The sequence below is a fragment of the Protopterus annectens genome, chromosome 14.part0 (genome assembly GCF_019279795.1).
Source record: "Protopterus annectens isolate FY-2018-M chromosome 14.part0, PAN1.0, whole genome shotgun sequence".
Classification (NCBI taxonomy): domain Eukaryota; kingdom Metazoa; phylum Chordata; order Ceratodontiformes; family Protopteridae; genus Protopterus; species Protopterus annectens.
Window position 1 is genome coordinate 643,363,401 of NC_056748.1, and position 21,727 is coordinate 643,385,127.

Consider the following 21,727-nt stretch of genomic DNA (forward strand, 5'->3'; position numbering starts at 1 on the left):
GAGCTGTATTCAGAAATACTGCACCATGTAACTTCCTTCTTTTTGGTTAAGTAAATTAATATAAAGTAATTCTTTCAGCAGTCAGTTGTTTCCATCTGTAGAAGCACAACTGAATTTATATAAAATGTACCATATACCAGGTTTGTTTGACATGTGAAGGGGTTGCTTAAGCCAATTTTTGAGCGTAACATCTAAAACCAAAGATATAGATTTGGTCTTGCAAATCCTTTTGTTAAAACTCCATGCTGAAGTGAAGAGTCACTAGAGTCCTTGTATATTGCCTTATATCTCCAATCATTATAAACAAAAAGAATACTGACTAAATGTCTTCCATTGAAATGGACCACTTCAGTCTCATTTTTATTAAAGACTTCTTCAGAATACAGGCACTCAGTGCTTTACAAACCTTTAACTCGCCATATAGGCGATATTAACAGTCATGTGACCAAAGAAATCATGCAACTAAACACTTAAAGGTTCATACCAAATAAAATATACACACATAAAAACTGGTACCAAACAAAAAAAAGTTTTTTTTTACAGTTTGGTAGCTCTCCTTTTTAAAACACAATTAATAGAAGTATTATTTAAACCTGGAGATACTACAGGATTTTAATCTCAAGTGCCACAACAGTTCCCCGTATTCAGTCATATTTTCCCAGTTTCCACTTTGTACTGGATAAGTAACTTGTTCCAGCATGAAAGATATGAACTTTTTGAAACTGGCACGGTGTTGTGCTTATTTACTAAGGGCATTATTTGTATCTTTGTTTTTTATACTATAGTTATACTTGTAAATCACTTTCCAGTTAACATACTGCATTTTACTATCTTCTGCTCTATATATCTGTTATACCTTCATGCAATTCTGTTATATATAATTTCCTTTAGTCTCTTTTCTTCTTTTTTATCTTCATGTTATATATTGCTAATCTTATTGTATCGTACTTCCATTGTAACATGTATTTGTTTATATTTGTATTGTGGAGCTTTTCTCCCTGGGCCTCCGCTGAGAAAGGGCTTTGTCCCATTTGGGCTTTCCCGGTCAACAAATGTCAAATAAATAAAAATGAATAAATAAATGATATTGATCACCCCTTTTGTTGCACAGTTATAATGTCCCACACTACCAATGGTCCCTTTATATCCTGGTAAAGATATATTAGTTGCATCACTGATAAATAAATTTTGGTAACAAACCAGTTTGTCCTGGGACATTGTCAGGTGGGGACTGGGTAGAAATAGTAGTGGGAATTAAGAGGGAAGGGAAAGTAGGGTAGTAAGGGGATGGAATGGGTTAAATGGGAATGTAGGAGGACTGGGAGGAAATGACGTAAGGGTAGGGGGGGGCTTAATGGGTTTTATGCAAGTGCATCTAGGTAAGGAATCACATTTTGACATGAACTTGCTATTGCAGGTTCTGCGTCTGAGATGACCTGTAGGTATTGGTGTGGTCAGGGAGGCCTTGGAGTGTTTGCCTATGGAAGAGGTGGGTAGTGCGCACTAACAAAGGTTTAGTAGTTTATATATATATATATATATATATATATATATATATATATATATATATATATATAAACAAGAAAGAAATTTCTGTGGAAAGTTTTAAAAATACATATCAAGGTTTTTCTATTTATAATTTTAGTAGTATGCCACTTATTAAGGAACACTTCAAATTGCTTAGCAAAGGGTTAAAATTTATACCCTATATTAAGGGAGACCCTACTAGGACTTTACTTGATATCAAATTATTTGTGAGAAAGATTAATTTGGAGGTTTTTGCCTCTAGAAACAATACTAAGAAAAATAATAGGGTAGATCAAGAATTAGTAAGGAAATCTACATTTAACCCACCCTTACATAAGAATTTTGAAACAATACTTGAGAACGAAGTTAGAAAACTACAGGATAAAAATAAAAACAAATACACTTTTAACCTTAGTAAGGAAGAAAATGAGGTATTAAATGAGTTAAGAAACAATCACCATGTTAGAATCATGAAACCAGATAAGGGAGGGGGAATTGTGATTATGGAGAACATATATTATGAAGGAAAAATGAATTTAATACTAAGGGATGAAAAGAAATATGCATACGTTTCTAGGAATGAAGTGAATATGGCTTATCAAAAAATAGACATGCTATTACATGACGTGGTATATGAAAAAATTATAGATGATTCCATCTTTAAATTTCTATATGTGGGTAAGCCAAAAATACCCATTATTTTTGGCATACCTAAAATTCACAAAAATCCTATGGATCCACCCCTCAGGCCAATTGTGTCTGCGGATGGTTCTAAAACTTTATCATTGGCAAAATATGTGGATTTAAAAACCAAACATATATGGGTAAATAACAGAACCATTCTTAAAGATTCTTGGGATTTACTAAAGGCACTCACACCGGAGCTTTATAAGGATGATTTATTGTTTGTCACTATTGATATAGTGGATCTGTTCTCAAGTATACCATACGACAAAGGTATGCAATTGTTTGAAGAAACTATTTTTCAGGATAAAGTGCTGACTCAAAATGAAAAAATAGCAAGTATAAGTCTTATGGAGATAATTCTGAAGTTTAACTTTCTCATTTTTAATGGTGAATTCTTTCAGCAAACACAAGGTGTCTCTATGGGGGGAGCATGTGCCCCCACATATGCAAATATTGTGTTATCCAAATGGGAGGAGAAATTTATTTTAAATTCCAAATTTCAGGAATTCTGGATATTATACCACAGATTTTTGGATGACATAGTTATCCTCTGGACTGGTGGACAGGAGAAATTTATGGATTATTTAAATAAAACCACTAGCTTCTTGAGATTTACTTATAATGTTACCCCCAATAGTTTACAATATCTAGATGTGGAGATATATAAAATTAATCAAAAATTTGAAACTAAAGTGTTTCGAAAAAGTACTTTTTGTAATTCCTTCCTACATTATGATAGCGCCCACCCCTTACATTGTAAAAGAATTATATTAAAGGGGCAGTTTGTTAGGGGCTCTCGAATGACTAGCTTGGATATAGATTTTGTAAAAAAAATGTGATCTGTTTGAGAAAATGTTTTTAGACAGAGGCTATCCCAAAATGTTTGTAAATAAAATAAGGAATGAAGTGGAAAAAGGTAGATTAGACCGATTTAAGCCTATTAAAGGCATGGGGTACAATAAGAATATCCAAGAGGAAGGAAATAAGGATGAAAATCCATCTGAGGGGTTTCAAAGAGGTCTAGTGGTAGAATTTAATGCTACTAATTATAAGATGAGGTATATTTTACAGAGGGAATGGGAAAAACTAGCATCACGTACAGATATTGAGGAAATATGTAAAATAAGTCCAAAGGTGATATATAAAAATTCCCATAGTATAAGAAAAATCCTGGAAAATAATAATAGAACTATTAGTAGGTCAAGTATTAATTCAGTACCAACAGAAAACATAAGAATAGGGACATAAAAATGTGGAAGATGTAACCGATGCCCCTATACTATAAATGAAGGTGAAATTTATCTTGAGAGTAGGAAGAGATGGATTAGAAGTAAGGGTTTTTATTGTTGTGATACTAAAGGAGTGGTATACTTTGTGATATGTCAAAAATGTCAATCATTTTACGTAGGTAAAACAGAAAGAACATTAAGAAAAAGAATATATGAGCATACCTCCAATATTTCCAAAGCAAAAGACACTAATGCACTTTACAAACATTCCAGAGTTTGTGTAGGATATAATTTTCATTTTTTTGTATTGGAACAAATTAGGCAGGATATCAGAGGGGGTCCCTGGGAGGAAATTTTAGAAAGTAAAGAATTATGGTGGCAAGTTACCCTGGATGCTGGGAAAAAAAAACAGGTCTTAATGATTTTTTAACAATATTACCATTATTAAAACTAAGAGCCAGCAGAATTTAATGGTAATTATGAATTTCTACACTAGAGGGAGCCAGCCATTATGAGATTTTATATGTAGTTTTTATTCATGTATATTATATTTATTTGATGTTTTTATGTATTTATTTATTTATAAATGGATGGAAACATATGAATGTTTTTTTATATTTATATATTTTTTAAAATAATATAATTGAATTGATAAGTATTTAGTAGTAATGAAATATATTAAATTTTGATTCATGAATATTTATGAGCCCAGAGAGTATGTTGGTTTGCCCATTTAAATGTTTGTTAACATTTTATTGGTTAACTGATTTTAATTTGGATATATAAGGGATGAATGGCATTAATTTTGATGTATCTGATGAAGTCCGAGTATTGAGGACGAAAACGCGTATTCGCTGTGTTTTGTAAAAGTGTTAATGTCTTATAGTCTTTTTGTTAATAAATCGAGTGGAATTTAATTTTTGGGTTTCCTGTTTTGGCTCACTGCACTCTTATTTGGATTTATTGGTGGTTTTGGAGTGCTTTCACTTGGTTCTAACACACACATATATATATATATATATATATATATATATATATATATATATATACACGGATAGATGTGGTAGATAGTGAGTTGGGGGTGAGGCACTGTTGGTCTGAGTCATGCGAATCCCTTTGTGGTTACGGTTGGTGGTGCTTGGGGCCAGAGCATGCTTCTCAATGGTGTGTTTTTTCTTTGAAGGTCCCCATTTTGCCTAATAATTTTAGTTCATTTTGCATGACATTGTGGCTTTGGCAAGCAAGTGACAACTCATTCAAATTTTAAAATGACTACATTTCAGGAGGGTCATGCTAATGCAAAATCTGTTGTTCTGACAACTTTCTAAGTTTTTAAGCACAATGTTTGGAATGGTCCCTGTTTTGGGTCTTGGTTCTGTTCCTAGCCATGGCTTTGTTCAGGTTTCTAGCTGGTAGGGGTTAGAGGCATGTGGTGAATGCGGCATGCAGTTTGCGGGCCAGAGTGCAGAGTTTGATTACAGGAGTGTGGGTTTGTTGGTGGAGTTTTCCCAGTGACTGTTGTTAGGGAGGCATGGTGGTCTCGGTGGTGGGAGCTGTGTCATGTGGTTGCAGATGCATGCTGGCCAGTTGTTGGGCATTCTGGGCTCGAGGCACACTGTGGTAATGGTTGGATGTTGTTGGTGCTTGGTGCTTGTTGTGGGTTGGGACTTCTCAAAAAACAAAAAAAAAAAAGAAGAGGGTAAGAGTGGGTGATTGTCAGCCTGATGGTTCCATCCTTGGGGGGTGGTGGTGGTGAAGGAGTGGACTCATAGATGGGCTGCCTCATTTGCTGAGGGTTTTAGTGTTTTGTTTGGTCATCCAGTGAATGCTCCCAAGACTGTCGTCCATAATGTCTAGTAGTAACATACTCGAGCTGGTAGCTCACTTTATGTCCTGAGTGTTAATTTGTGTCATGTAAACACATGGGTTTAGTTATTTCTGCTTGTGGCATAAGACTGTCTTTTCTGGCTGAGTATTCCTTAGTTGGTTGTGAAAAGATTTGTTGGGGGATATGGTGGTGCAGGTTATTCAGGATAAAGGAGGTGAGTTTGTGCAACTGCTGTGTGGTTGATGAACAAGGTAGGCCCTTGGAAGCACCTAATACAGCTTTCATTTCTTTTGCAGATGGATGGAGTGCAGAGTGGGCATCAGTCTGTGGCCTGAAAGTGATGGATTCTGCTGGGCTCGATATGCTGGTCGCTGGAGTGGTACGCAGTGAGGTCACAGGTAATCCTAATTTTTAGGTGCTCGTTAAGTTATGTCAGATTTGGTGCAGTTTGGAAGTAGTATGGAGGCAAGTGAGGCTGAGGTATGTCAGGGGCAGGGTAGAGTAAGTTAAGGGGGGTGTTTATGGGGAGTTGGAGTTGTCCACAGGTGGGGTGGAGTCGTGATAATGTGACGTAAGATTGGATTTTGTGGGCATGGTAGCTGGGTTTGAGTTTTCTTGTGGAAAGGCTATGGAGATGGGTTGCTCAGTGATTGGTGCTACTTTCACAGTTTAGCATTGGGCTTCATTGGATTTGGCATTAAGGAGCAGGCAACCAGAAAGATGTATGTGATCTGGCCCCCTTTTAAGGCTAGGTGAAGGTTTTAACAGAGGAGAGTAAGGTTGGGTGGGGTTGAATAAGTTGGTGCATTGTTTTTACCATTGTTGTGCCTTTTGGAGCATTTCATTGGGATGACCTTTTGGCAGATGGATAGGGATGTTGATAGGGATTTTTATTTGTTTACAAATCTGACAGGAGGTGTTGGATTGGCGGGCATAATTTGGGGGACTGATTTGTGGTTTCTTGGATGGTAGGAAAGAAGGACAATTGAGGGGATGTTGAATATTTGGAGTTGCAATTTAATCTGGGGTAGGAGGTTTAGCGGGAGTTGTTGGGGATTAGGATTCATTTTCATCTGTTTAATATGGCTCTGGTATGAGTTGTGTTTGTGCTGTTAGATGAGGTGTGTCAGGTTGCATTAGGGTTAAAGGCTTGCTGCAGGAGTTTAGGGCACCTTTTATAAGGAAGGCTTATGGTAGGGCATTGCCAGATTGGTTAAATTTGTGTTGCAGCTGCCTGTGGGAAGGAGTTTGGTGGGAAAGATTTAGTTGTCAAGTTTGGGGAACAGGTGAGACAGTTTAGTTGGTCAAGGAGGATTTAACTGTGAGTAGTATAGTTTCACAGGTGACAAGGCTATGTGAACTTCCCAAATCTTGGTTGATGGTTCATTGGTTTGAAGTGCTGGGATAGGTTTGATAGTATGAAGATTAACCAACATTGGCTATTGACAAGATAAGTTTTGTTGCGAGGGTTGGCTTTGGTAAATGGAGGTTCATTGGTTTAGAGTTCATGTGGCATTTGTTTATGGATGTATTGAATTCATTCAGAGGATGGTTTGTAGGTCAGCAAATGCTATGATGATCAGTAAATGTTTTCTTACTTATATTGGATAGTTGGTGTGATGGCGGGATTGCTATTAAATTGATTTTTGGAAAGGAAATCTCATTTAGGTCATTATTATATACATTGGGTGGCAAAATTAGGCTGCAGTTAGGCATGATGGTATGCATCTGCCATTATATGTTTTCACTTGGCATTGGGTTTAGTGTTCTGGTGGTACATTTGGCAGGTAATGACCTGGGAATTATTACGAAGTGACTATTGGTAGTTAGGATAAGTGAGAATTTAGTTAATATACAGAGGTTATACAAGGTTATGGTTTTTACTTTAGCATGGGAGAGGGATCATTGGTTTATTTCAGTCATTTAGAGAATTAGCTGTTTTGGGTATTTTATATGATAGGGCTTTTGGAGGTTGATGACAGGGATCCAGTTTGTTTTAGAGAGGATGGAGTACACCGAATGATGTGTGACTTAACCCTTAATTAAGTTTTGGTAGGAGCGAGGGGGAACAGCCTGGTCAGGCTGGTGAGCAAAGAAGAGGGGCAGGCTTGCCCTCTTCTTTTCCCCCCTCTGGTGTTGGATGTTCATTTCAAGGAGTTGAGAAAGGAAAGTGAGCAGCTGGATGCTGCTTGATAAGTAAAATAAGTGAGTGGATGTAAGGACACTGCTTATTTGGTTGGATGTTTAATTTAATAAGTGGTAAAGGAAGTAAGTGATGGGATGCTGCTTCATAAGTAAAATAAGCGAGCGGAGGTAAGGATGTGGCTTATTGGGTTAGGGTGAGTGAGGTGACACTACCCTAGTTAATAGTTATATGGATGTTTATGCTGCAATTAATATCAGTTATGTAGATGTTTAGGTTGTGATTAATAAATAATATTGGTTAATAAGTTGTGTTTATGGAAGTTTAATAAAGGTCGTCAAATGTCATTTGGTGTGATGTGTGTTTATTGAAGGGGACCAGGACAAATCTATACTGACTGAAACAGCCATACTTAATTATTTTTCTAACACTACCTGAGTAGTAGGTGGACTTACTGTAGTTACTTTCAAGCTTGTCTTTAAGATTACTGTTTCCTTTATACACAAATAAAGGCTCATCACCCAAAACTTGTTTGGAGGGACCATTCTTGATGGTTAGGTCCCAATCATGATATATGTTTTTCAAGTGCCTATCATTCCTGTCAAAAGGGGAAATCAGATCAGTTTTCAAAGTGACACTGTTATGCTGGACATTTGTTTTTCTAACTGAATAATGTTGCTTCAAAATAGATGGAAAGTCACTGCGCCTCCTACTGGAGATTTCAATTGTCAAATTGTGGATTTTTTCCTTGGGGTATCTTCGCTACAAAAAAATTGAAGACAGAACATCCACTTCTTTCATGAACTTATCATCTGATATTTAATGTAGAAAACCTAAAAAGTTGACCTTTGAATATAAGTCTTTCTTTTGCCATATAGGCTATGGGCTGCTAAAATGTAAATAAAAACTGTTGACATAGGTGGCTTCCTAGTTGTATTAGATTGAAAATGTTCCATGGTTAAATGTTTGGAAATGTTGACATCTAAAAAATCATGGTTAATTTATCATATTGAATGTAAGTTCTAAAAAGTCAGTTGTAGCATTCAAAGCAGTAAAAAAAATAAGTTCATCCTCTTTGTCATGGCACAAAAAAAAAAAATAATAATAATAATACAAATGCCATAAATATAATAATATTTTGGGACTGAATGGACAATCAAGGACAAAATATTTCTCCCAGTACCACATATCTGTGTTTGCATAAACATGTGAACACTTTGTACCCATGGCCACACCTCTTTTCTGGTGGAATTATTCTCCCTCAAAAAATAAATATTCTCCCTCAGAAAACATAAAATTGTTATTTCAAACAATGTCTATCACATCTTGAAGCAAACAAATCTCTGCATTGTCAAAAGGATTGTTTATCACAATGCCTTCATGTCATGGAGGATACTGAAAAAATATCTTTCACATCAACTGTCACCATTAGGGTATGTTTATTAATGTTTGTATCTGTCAAACATTCTAAAAAATACCACGAGTCTCTGAAAACATGATTGGCATTATGAAAGAAAAGGTTTATAATTTTACATAAGTTGATGTGGCCAGTCCTTCAGTTTTAGAACCATGAGAAGAAACAATTAGCATATGTAGGGAGTTAGACAATTCCTTTTGAATTTTTGGAATACCAAACACTGTTGGGATTTTGGGAAATGTAACAATAAGAAACTCATACAAAGTTTTGTTAATAAAAGTTTTCAAGACATATCATTCCTTTGATATGCAATGTTGATGTGTCTATAATACAATGTTTGCAATAGGGAGATGCTCCCTGTCCACATGCTTCATCTGACATTTGAACCTGGCCAGGGAAGTTCCGTTCACTAGGCGGACAAGCCCATACCCAGATCACTACATGAACACCCTGACCCTGATGATGGCATAGGAGTTAGTTTACAAGCTTTTTTTCTCTACTCCAAATCAGGCAAGCTGCTCCGCTCTTTGTTCACTTGCAAAGAACTATGCAGCACTTTTCCAGTGTTTCAACTGTATCCCGTGCCATCCAAGCTAGCGCTTCAGTTCTGAAGAAGTTCTTGATTTCAATGAAAGCACTTAACTCCAATAAAACATGTATTACATTCTATTTGTGGTCCAGTACCATGGTTTACATTGGTAGTGTTTTATAAGGCAGTTGTGTTTCTTTTCCTTATTGTCATTTTATTTCTGCCTTGCCACTTTTGGTTTGTCTGCTTCTTATATATAAGAAAAGTATTATCCTAACCAACATCCCCCTGCAAATCCTATTGACATGCCCCCTCCCCCATGTGATAGTTGAGGCTCAAATGGTTTGGAGTACATAACTAGGCATGTAAGGGCCTTAGTGGTCATTAGCCTAGTAACAGCCTGTGAACCTATAAAATCCCTGACACCTTAAAAACGTAAGTATTGTGGTCAGCTACAACCAACCCCTGTTGTCTGGTTTCATTAACTGAACTGACCTGTTGAAACATATGGAATCTAGCAACTGCTGTTCTTCACATTTCAGGTTAAAAAAACAAAGTGCTTGCTATGATTGTAGAAGTCGCTAATATCTTTTTTCACATATCTTCTCAAAAATACCAAGCACAGGGTTGAGGAGCTTAAAAAACGTCTATGTTTATCAAGAGAATTTGAAAAAAATCATTGCTTACTGTTTGGCGCATCAAAAGCTGTAGGTTAAGTTTACATATAAAATATTTGAGCTCAGTTAGTGGCTCTGTCATTCTATTTTGTGCCATAGAAATAAATGCCAGCCCTTTGAAAATAACTCCACAAAGGCTGGGGTAACAGTCAGAGAACTGTAGTTGAAAATCTTGAATTTGTTTTTTTCATCTATTTCTGGTTTATCCAAACTGTTGCTTATCTCCTCGATGAATGTCCATGGCCTTCATCTGAGGAAAGCAATACTAGTAACAACACTGGATATGGTACTTTTGTTAGCAGCAGTACCTTTATTCCCCCCTCCCCCTCCGCTGTCACCCTGTTTGAAAGGTTGTGTGAGAAGGATGTTATAGCTACCACACAAAAAAGAAGGATTATTATTCTTACAACATAATTAAGGATGAAAGTCAGCTTCTTTAAGAGCTAGTGGTTAGCAAAGATATCAGGATTATAAAGCCTGATAAGTGAAGGGGATTGGTAATCATTAGCAGCATAGATTACTCAGGTAAAATGTTTCACCTACTCAGTAACAGTAAACAGTATTGTAGGGTGTCTAAGGATGGTATTGATGTTACCTATCACAAAATGATAATTTATTAACTATTATGATACTGCAATGCACTATAACACCAGATGTCTATAATTTAGTAGTAGAAAAGCCTGTGATACCTTCAATTTTTGGTTTATCAAATTTTACCCTGTAGTGTTCACAGAGGGATCTAAAAATATACCCTCTGGCAGTTTACCTTGGCAGAAGACAGAAGACATTCCATGATAACCACCCATTTATGGTGAAAGACTCTTTGGAGTTCTTAGACAATTTAAATAAACAAGCATTTTCAACTGAAGGGATCTTTGTCACCTTAGATGTGGTGGATTTATTTTCTGTCATCCCACATGTAAAAGGTATGAAATGGTTCCATGAGGTCCTTCTACCATGTGATTTTATTTCCAATGTGTATATTAATGTTTCTATGACACTTATGGAAATTGTCTTGTACAAAAATTTCATGTACTTCAACGGATATTTTTTTAAACAAAAGAGTAGAGTGGCTATGGGTGTGGCATAATTTCAGATGATACCACATTAAGAAACGAGTGGGAAATTTTGCTAGGAATTTTTTTAAAGAGAGGGTACCCCTACCTACTTCTATCAAAATGATGAGATAAAATCCTGGAAGGCAGGGGACCAAATATAAATCAGTTCTTGGGGAAGGGCTACCAGTTATTAATAGTTCTGAAAGCACCTGTTAGCAGTAGTAACTTTAGCAGAACAATGATTTTCAAGTATGGGTTTGACACCAACACTATAAAAAATATTATGAAAGAGAAATGGAAAGTTTTTAGTTGCTTTGATGGAGCCCTGGAAACACTTGGTGGAGGGCCAGATATCACATATAAGAAGCTTGTAAATATAAAGGAAGAATAGAATTACAAGCACCAAAAGCAACTGGTAGTGTAAACAATAGAAAAGGACTACTGAAATGTGGCCATTGTAGGCAGTGTAAGTTCATCTGTACAGGATCAGAGTTGAAGCTTAACACATTAATAGTTAATAGAAAATATACGTGACACAAAAAGAGTGGTCTATTTATGTTGCTGTAATTATTGCCACTATTTTTATGTGGGTAAAACAGAGAGAACTATACATAAGCATATTTATGAACAGAGTTATGATACAGAAAACAAAATTTACAATAATATACTTTTTAGACACTCTCTGTTGTAAATAATACTTCAGGTTTTTATTTGTTGTTCTTGAGCATGTTCCCACTCACCCCAGGGGAAGCCCATTGGAACTGAATGAATATAGAGAATTAATTTGGTAGCTGCATCTTAATGTAGGCCAATTTCCTTGGTTAAATCACAACTCATTTATTAATATTGTGCTAAAATCGTGCTGCCAAATGAATTTCAACAAATGTGGAACTTCTACTTTATTTTGTCTGTTTTTTTTTATAAATGCTTACCTGCTTTTAATTATTAAATTCTTTAGAATGATGGGTTAATAAAAATATGTTTTCTATCAGAATGTCACTTTTATAATTAACTTATGAAATGTTTTATTTATACTATAAACAACTGCATTTTTAATTAATTGTTTTTATCTTAATGGGCAAGTGCACTTTAAGCCTAGGTAATGTTATAGTCATGAGACTATTAAATGAGTTATTTAAACTTATGATATCATGTAAAATTAGTTCTGATGAAGTCCTGATTTTTTGGACAAAAGAACTTAACATTAAGAAAGCTAGTTATATATTTTACTACATTGTGGAATTCTTGAGTGTTGGGTTGTGTGGCTTGTGGCACTGGTGCATTTCATTTCGGTTCATTAATTCTTGTCAATGGAAGCTCCTTTGTGCTTGCATTTAAACCCTCACTGCTATCCTTTAAGAAAAGCTTGAAGAGAAAAGTACACACAAACACACACACATGCACACACGCACACACACAGTTCAAAAAAGATCCATGGAAGCTAGGTGAAACTTTATTTAACAGAAAACTGAAGTAAACAACATTATTACAATATCCCTTTGAACTGAGAAGTAGTAAATCAAAATAAAAACAAAGCAGAATATGTCACCTGTGGGTCTAGTTTTTGTGATACATAAAATGTGTTGTACTGTGCACTTATATCTAGGTATATGTAGGGCTGCCCACAGTTTATCGACATCTCTGTCCTTTACACCGGAAGAAAACTTCAGCAAAAGTACATTTTCAATGTATTTTAAACCAGTAAAAAAAAAAAAAAAAAAAAACAGGAACACATGATTGCACTTTGTGTTTGTGCTGTAGCAGGACAGGTTTCACTTAATGTCTTTTTTGTTTTGACCTTTGTTTGATATTTTTTGATCATAGAATTTCTAGATCTATGTAATGGTTTGCACCCTGAAAAATGCATATTGTTTACATATTTCTTTTTAGATTCTATGAAAGTCCATTTTTACATTTTGAAAAGTAATTTCCATTACTTAGGTTTGATTGACTGATTGATGTTGTAAATTATGTCAATGTTTTAACACGAACCAGATATTTAGATAGTTATATATATATATATATATATATATATATATATATATATATATATATATATATATCAAGAAGGGAAAAATGAGATAGAATTTTGATAGAAAAAGTGACTGAAAGATAATAATGAGGTTGAATGCACCATACAAACTACAGTCCAAAAATTCATTCTTATGAGCAATACTTTGCCCGAGGGCTGTTCATGTTTTATTTATGCTTCTCTTTTTCAAACCTCTATCGTGCTTGAATATGTATACAGCATTTAAATGGATACAGATTGCTGTGTTTTGCACCAGAAAAAAAATTGATCAGGCAGGATGCACTTGAGAAAAGAAGAAGCATAAATGAAATTCACATGGCCCTTAGCAGGGCAAACTATTACTAAAGTAATTCATTTTCACATCATATTTCATGCTTTGTGTATGTTTCCTCTCATTTCTGTCTGTCTCATTGTCTCCATAGTTTTTACCACAGTGCTGTACTCCCTCACTAATGTATGTCAACATTCAACTACGTCAAAGTCATGTCATTTAATGCTGGTATTGCCCAAGCATTCTGGCATTGCTTTAACCTTCTCTCAAGGAAACAATTACTTTGTTTTAATTTATTGCTGGTCTCTGCACTGAGAAGTGCTCAAAGTAAATGTAGACAAAAATAAATGGTTAATGAAATAAGTGACCTTGAAATGTGAGATTGTTTCTTTACGGCAGACCTTTGCACAGTTTGATTTAATATTAGACATTTAACATTTTATCCATATACAATGAAAACCTCAAGCTGTATGGAAGAGAGCTTACTAGACGGCAGACCTGAAACAGAGCACAGAAACCTAGACTGTTAAGAAATCTGAGATGTCTGTCATTACCACACATTTAAAAATACACTATGAATTACCTTTCCCTTCTGATATATATATATATATATATATATATATATATATATATATATATATATATAGGTTTACCATCAAAATTTCGATTGCACATTCACCAAGTCAGAATGTAGAATGTACGAACTCAGAACACTGCAAATGTTGAATACCGATCTTCTGCCCTCCTAAATTTTGCCCCCTCTTGAACCATGGTAGTGCTTGTTTCTACGTCCAAAACCAGAAGTGAATGCTGAAGTTTGATGTATTTTGTAGATATGTATCTGTCTGTGTTTAAATTTATATTTTGTGAGTTGCATAGGAAGTAAGGAGTACCATGTACATATTTTCATTGTCTGGTTGCACTAGTTGCCAACATGTTTAAAATATGCATGACATCTATTTTTAAGTTTTATAATCTGTCCTTATCTCTTTTGAAATCTCTTTAGTTTTATAAAGAAAAGCTTATGCCTGTGATACATTTTGTTTTTATTACTATCGTTCTTAATTGTTTTACATATTTTCACATAAAAGTTACAAAAAATTATACAGACTGGAGTGAAACTATAACTGTTTCACTCTTAAAACTATTTTCCTGAGGTAAAACGTTTATATGCATCTCTAAAAGCATAAAACCATAAAATTACAACAAATTACTATAGGAGACTTGGCGTTATTGCAATAAAGTCATGTGTAAACTCTTTGTTAGAAAGTAAACATAGTACTCCTTCCTCTTGCCTGGTTTGTACATAGGGCACAGCTGTTGCAGCCCACTGATAGAATGATGGTTGCTCTGACTGATGCTAGTGCCTGCAGTTATTTTTTATTGTTACTTTTATTCTTTACTGGTCTTAGACTTTACATGTAAAATGGGTAACAAAATCTTTGGTCAGTCATTGGTTTGGTGCTGACACAAAGTCGGCTGGAATGTCATCCCCCTCTGAAGCTTAATTACCCAGATGCACTTATCTCTGACAGAGTCCTGGAAGCAGCAGTGTGACTTGTGAACCTTACATGAGAACAACATACTTTGATTTCTGTAAATAGCAAACTTAGAAGCTTCCCAAAGTGAGGCAGAAGGCTGCAGCATAGTTAGATAAGGAGAGACATAGCCATTCACGTCTTCCTTCTTCACTTCCAACATGTTGCACCAAAACACTTCCTGTAGTAAGAAGATCTGAGTCTAGTAATGACCTTGAACTGGTCTGCTGGTATGGAATTTCATTGTTCTTCAAGGCAGAACATAAGGAGCAAGGAATGGGACACACTTTATAAGGTGCTGTCACAGGATGTTGATCTTTCTTGTGGGAAGTTTTATTTTGGTACAGTTCTCCAGATCCAGGTCAGTGTATCCATTACAAAAGACTGCCTTTTGTAAAAAGTGTTAATTTTAAATGCAGTTTTACTTCACTTTTACGTAACAAAAATTTATACGAATATGTCCATATTTTAATTTATTTGTTTATTTATTGTTTTATTAATTTTCCAATTATTTTCTTGAACTATTTGAGGATCCCAGCACTCAGTGAGTACAAAGCATGTATACTCATCCTCTGTGGGTTGGAAACCCACTGCAGGTTATGCACACATGCTCACTCTCACAAACACGCATGCATATGGGCAACTCAGAAGAGCTTCATTTCATCAATTGTACATCTTTGGAATATGGGTGGAAACACCTAGCAAAAACCCACATAGTTAGAAGTAGGCTGCTCAGACTCGTGGCAAACTACACCTTGGCCAAGAACTGTACTAGAGAACCGAGCATTGTGAGACAGAAATGCTAATTTCTGAGCCATTGAATCAGAATTTCTTCACGCTCTTAACAATTGAGACACATAGGATACGGCAAACTTGAATCAATCTGTGTAAGAAATATCTGTCTTGTTTTAGAATGTTAGAAATAAGCAAGAAAATGAGTAAAGAGCTATTTCAATAGATTGATGAATAAAAGATGAATGGATAGAGACGTGGATGAACAGAGATACTGAGGAGACATGAACATTTATATGAAATGTGTTTGCAGATATATAACTCTTAATTAAGGATAGTTTGGTTCAAGGTTATCATGTCTGCTACTGGTTATCACTAATCATTTCACAGGCCATTTTCAGATAAGACCCATTCTGATCTTTGGTTTGAAACTTTTTGTTGGATTAGCTATTTGCATTTTTAAGCAAGCACTGCAAAATAAGTTTGATGCTTATACAAATCATTTATATCAACTCAGGAGGCTGAGCTAGTAAACCGAAAACTGCATTGTTTTCCACACAAAGAAGATAAGGTTTAGTTATTTTAGTTATTTTATTTTCTTATAAGTAGAGACCAAATCAAGATGTATAGTCCATTACTGCAGCTTTTCCAGTTTTGGGGCTGGAATCTGAATGTTCAAATTGTTTAAATTAAGGTGTTAAAAAGATGTTATAATAGAAGGTGCAGTTATCTGAATTTGTCCACCGTGCATTACAAATATTACAGAGGCAAGGCAATCATGACTTGCACAGCATGTAATGATGACTTTCTCAAGGTGTTCTTAAATCTTAAAAATTATGATAAATCTTTAACTTACAAACATGGGGTTTTCATTCCCAAATTAAGTTTTGTGAAAGTTCCTTGTGTAATAAATATATTACTCATATTATTCCAAGATTATGGACTCCACATACTACTAGAATGGCTACAAATTTGACTGAGTTCAAGTCTAGGCTGGACACATGAATGGGAAACAATAATCTTGATCCTCATTTTACTGAGTCAGTGTTCTTTGAATGGACCTTGGGCCAATGAATAGTGTTATATAAACTGATGAAACTTATAGGCAGGGGAATCTGCAGCTCTTACTCTTAAGTAATGTATTAGTAATTTTTTTACAGTTTTGTATTTCTTATGATGACACTTAAAATATCTGCTTCCAAACATTTTATAGAAATGCATTTTGTTGAGTATTTATGATTAATGTTTAGTCAAATGTGCATTTATTTGACAATTCTTTTAGTTCAATATATTTCTTTAAGTATGATATTTTCTTTTGTGTTACTGTGTGTCTGTGGGTTTAGTATATATAAGTTAAATGGTGTGTATTGGGTGAGATCTCTCATGATGAAGGTGTCTGTGGAAGCAAAACCTCCATGTAAATGCTTGTTTTTTTATGTTTTTAACTGTGCTTTAAGCGTAGATCTTTGTAAAGAAGAATGTACATTACACCCAAACTAGAGTGTGAAATAATAATATAGAAAACTTATAAGCAAACAAGCATGAGTAAATTGGGTATATATACCTAGGGTATCCATGGATGTGAAATTTTAAGTTCTTATGAAAAAAGTAAAACATCTGAACTTGTACAGTGTTTCATACAGATATTTAAGAGGATATCTTATTGCGGTATATAGGACATTTGGAGACAATCACTTCTGGGAATATTTAGGATTATCAAAAAGTAGTAGGAAATCATCAGACAACTTATTCAGAAAAGTATATAGGAATGAAAGATGTACTGATTGGTTCTTTGATACTGTAGCTGATGCAAGGAATAAACTATCAAATTATATTAAAGCAAGCACTAGTTTAAATATTTTTAAGAAGAACTTGGACACTTATTATTGGAATGACTGTCTGTTTTGGTATCCCCTTAACATCATTCAACCTGCCTGGATTCTCAGTGTCCCACTTCCATGCCCAGTCTACCAGCTAGTCTCCCACTCCCTGGACTTCTCCATTATTGCTGGGGTCTGGTCTTGGATTCCAAGAGCATTCTGGGGGTCAGCCATCTTTGCATCCTCTGGGGAGGGGTGTTTCTTTTATATGTCCTACCTACTCTTTTCCTCTCCTTCCACTCATGACTACATCTGAAGGCAGCACCCTGTTTGGAGCATACCTCCTTCTATGAAGCATCATCAGTGAATGCTGTCCCAGCCATTACAGGCATAGTCATCCCTCCCTGCCCCTCCATCAACCACCTGAACCCATGTCTCCTGTGCTGTGATCAGATTTTATCCATTTATGCTACAGCAACAGCTATGGGAATGATTGTTTTTGGTATACTGGCAGGCTAGAAGGGCACTATTCCCTGTGCCTGAAATATTTGTATGTATGTATGTATGTAATGTAATTATTCATTTATTATACAATAAGGTGTCAGAGAAGAAATCAGCAGCTACCACATTTCTTTCAATAATAATATTTAACATGAACTATATTAGTGAGCTTTAATATGTAAATGGTCATTTTTCTTAATTGTTCTTTAAGTGTGCAAGTACAATAAAAAGGATATGAAATACAAAGTTTATATTTTAGTTGTCATAAAGGGAGAATAATGGCAATGTTTCTTAGAGCTGTTTTATTTCAGCTATATTATTTATTTTGAAGATGTGCGGGTTTGTTTTGTAGATAGGAGTATAGTTTTATATCTCTGTTGTGGTTTTTAATTTGTTTTGGTTTTATCCTTTAGCTGGTGTTTCCACTGGTATTGGATGCATGTTTACGCTTTTATGGTACAATGTTTTTTCTTGAATGGATTGTGTTTCATCAATTTGCAAATTTTATTTTTAGTCATATACTCAATATATCCATATGTGAAAAAATGGGGTATCCATGTAACAGATGGGATCCTGATGTATTTAGGTCATAGTTCAATTATAATACAGTAAAACTTGTCATCATAACTTCATACACTTAATTTAATCTGGTTAAAAAAAAGATATAGTAGATAATGAAGTCCCCCCCCCCCCACTGGATTTAATGTAATCAAGCTCAACAGGGCAAGGTGGTGCAGTGGTTAGCATTGTTGCCTCACAACAAGAGGTTCTCCGGTTCGATCCTTGGCTGGGGTGCCTTCTGTGTGGAGTCTGCATGTCCTCGCTGTGGTCGTGTGGGTTTCCTCTGGGTGCTCTGGTTTCCTCCCACATCCCAAAGACATGCTGTAGGTGGATTGGACACTGCAAATTGGCCCTAGGTGTGACTGTATGCATGTGTGTGCCTTCAGTGGAAGGTTGGGCGCCGGGCTGGCAACTCGACACCATAAAACTCCACTGCCAATCATGAGCGGACAGGTGATCCACTGTGGTGACCCCTAACCAAGAAAAGCTGAAAGAAGAAGAAGAAGTAGAAGAAGCTCAACATGGAAAAACTGATGCACTGGTGTTGTTGCCATTATCTACAAAAACGTTTTAGGAATAACCCACTCTCTACACAGATCCCAGTATTTAACAATGTGGAACACCTGATATCACTCCTTGGAATCAACAATAGAAAGTCTGTATCTATTTTAGCTATTTATATTCCACCTGGTAACAACATTGGATATCATACCATATTTAACAAGAAATAATTGTATGACAATACCTCTCAACCTCTCAGCAAGAAACCAGACAAAGCCACAAATAAAAGTGGGACAAAGGCCTAAAAATAGAGACAATTTTATATATTGCTCTTACAAACTGAGAAAGTTGATAGAATAACAGGTTTTGCACTAGCATGAATTTTCTGAAGAACATGAAGTCTGAAACTCAAACGTCTGTCATTATTTTTGAATTTCAATCTTTAATGATTTACCACTAATTTGCCAGAAAAAACACAGTTTTATAAAAAATGGACCAAAAATATGAGGCCAAAAATCTGAATATTCTGTGAAAATCTGTACTGTTGGGAGGGATGCTGGCAGATGATCAACACTGACACTCCCTCAGAATCAATGAACTTATATGACTTTGCACAACTAATCACCCTCCACCACTAGAATCAATAAAACGTCTAACAGACATTCATCTTTAGATTAGATGCTTACTAACAAACCAAACATAAAATTTGAAACATACAGACTCAATAAGTGATCACCCTTCCACCTGTTCAGTCAGAAACTACAATACCTAATTCAAAAACGTAGTTTTTAACTAAACACATAACATAAAATTTAACAAAGGCACCTTTATCAATACTCTGAAGAAGTATAACTAGAACATATTGAAATCCATGCCACTTGATGCTGTCACCTCACACTTTAATAAAACTTTTATAAATATTGCTAATAGCCTAGTCCCTATCAAACTCAACACCATCGCTAACTAAAGAAACTGAAAATATCATATTTCAAAAAGAAAAAGCTTGGAAAGACTGACATAAATGCAGAACACAAAACACATTTCATACATGTAGGCATCTCAGAAATCTTACCAAGGACTGTATTAAAATGGATAAACAAACCTATTATAACAACTTCCAGTATAAACATCAAAAAATCCAAGACATTTTTTGTTCATCACTAACCAACCTAATACATCTTGGCCAAACCACCACATCCGTTCCTATTTCTAGCACCACTGACACAATATATTTAAAATTCACATTCTACTTTATTTGACAATACTGTCACTTACTAATAATAATAATTCTCCTACCACCTTCTCCCCCATTCTGTCCTAACAAGTCACATTCTTTCTCCTTCCTCCGGGTCTCTACCTCTGCTATAAGAAAACTTTAACTGAAACTAAAACCAAACTCTTTCGCTGCTGACCAACTTCCAGTAGAATACCTAAGAATAGCACCTGAGAATATGGATTTACCTGTATCAATACTGATAAACCAATCCATATTTAAGAGATATATCCCTTCCATCTGAAAAAAGTCTTATATAATACCACAAAGATGGCACATCTGCAGACTTTTCTAACTATAGATCTTTTGCCATTCTATCCCGTGTCTAAAATCCTAGAGAAATACATCCACTCACAGTGGATGCAGTACATTGACTCCAGTGACTGTCTCTTCACAACCCAGCATGGTTTTAGACATCACCATAGTATTACTGCTGCTCTCCTCAACTTCATCAATATTATGAATCAACATAAGAATGATGGCAATGTGGTATCTTCACTAGACTTAGATTTATGGAAAGCATTTGACAATGAATCCCATCAACATCTTCTTACTGAACTTTCTTCCCTTGGCCTCACCCAGCCTCCTCTCTCATGGGTTCTATAGCTATTTAACTGACAGGCAGAAAGTAGTCAAATGTGAAAAAAATCCCTCCTCTTTCCTACCCATTACTGTCAATATCCCACAAGATCCGCGGTGGTGTTGCTGCGTAAGAGTTGTCGCCTCACAGTAGGACGCTGTCCGGTTCGATTCTCAACTAGAGCATCTTCTGCGTGGAGACATGTGTGAATGGGCGTACCTTCGTTGAAGGTTGTGCGTCAGGGCTGGTAACTCAGCATGTAAAAATCAACTACCAATCATTAGCGAACTGGAGTTCCGCTGTGGTGACTCCTAACCGGGAAAAGCCGAAAGACACAACAACAAAACTATCAATGTCCCACAAGGATTAATATTAGGGCCCCTCTGATTCAGCATTTTTATAAATAAACTACATACTGACATCCACCTCATTACCATAGTTTAGTATGCAGATGACTCAACCTTATTATGTGCTTCCCAATCTCTACCATCAATTGAGGACATCACATAAAATGATTTTACTGCCATACCTCTCAACCTCTCAGCACATGAAATTTGGACAAAGCTAAAAGTAATGAGGGACAAAGACCCAAAAATAGGGATATATTTTAAATATTGCTCTTATAAATTTAGATAGTTGATAGTGTGATGGTCCCTACTGTGGGCCAGTAATCAAGGAGCCTTAATCCTCCTCACTGACACTTGTAAGGGACAGCCAATAGGAACAAAAATGAATACACACAGTATTTTTCAGATGCAGCTTTCTGTACCAAACACAGTTTCCCTTAAGAGCACACAAGGAGCACACTCCAGACCTCGGGCTG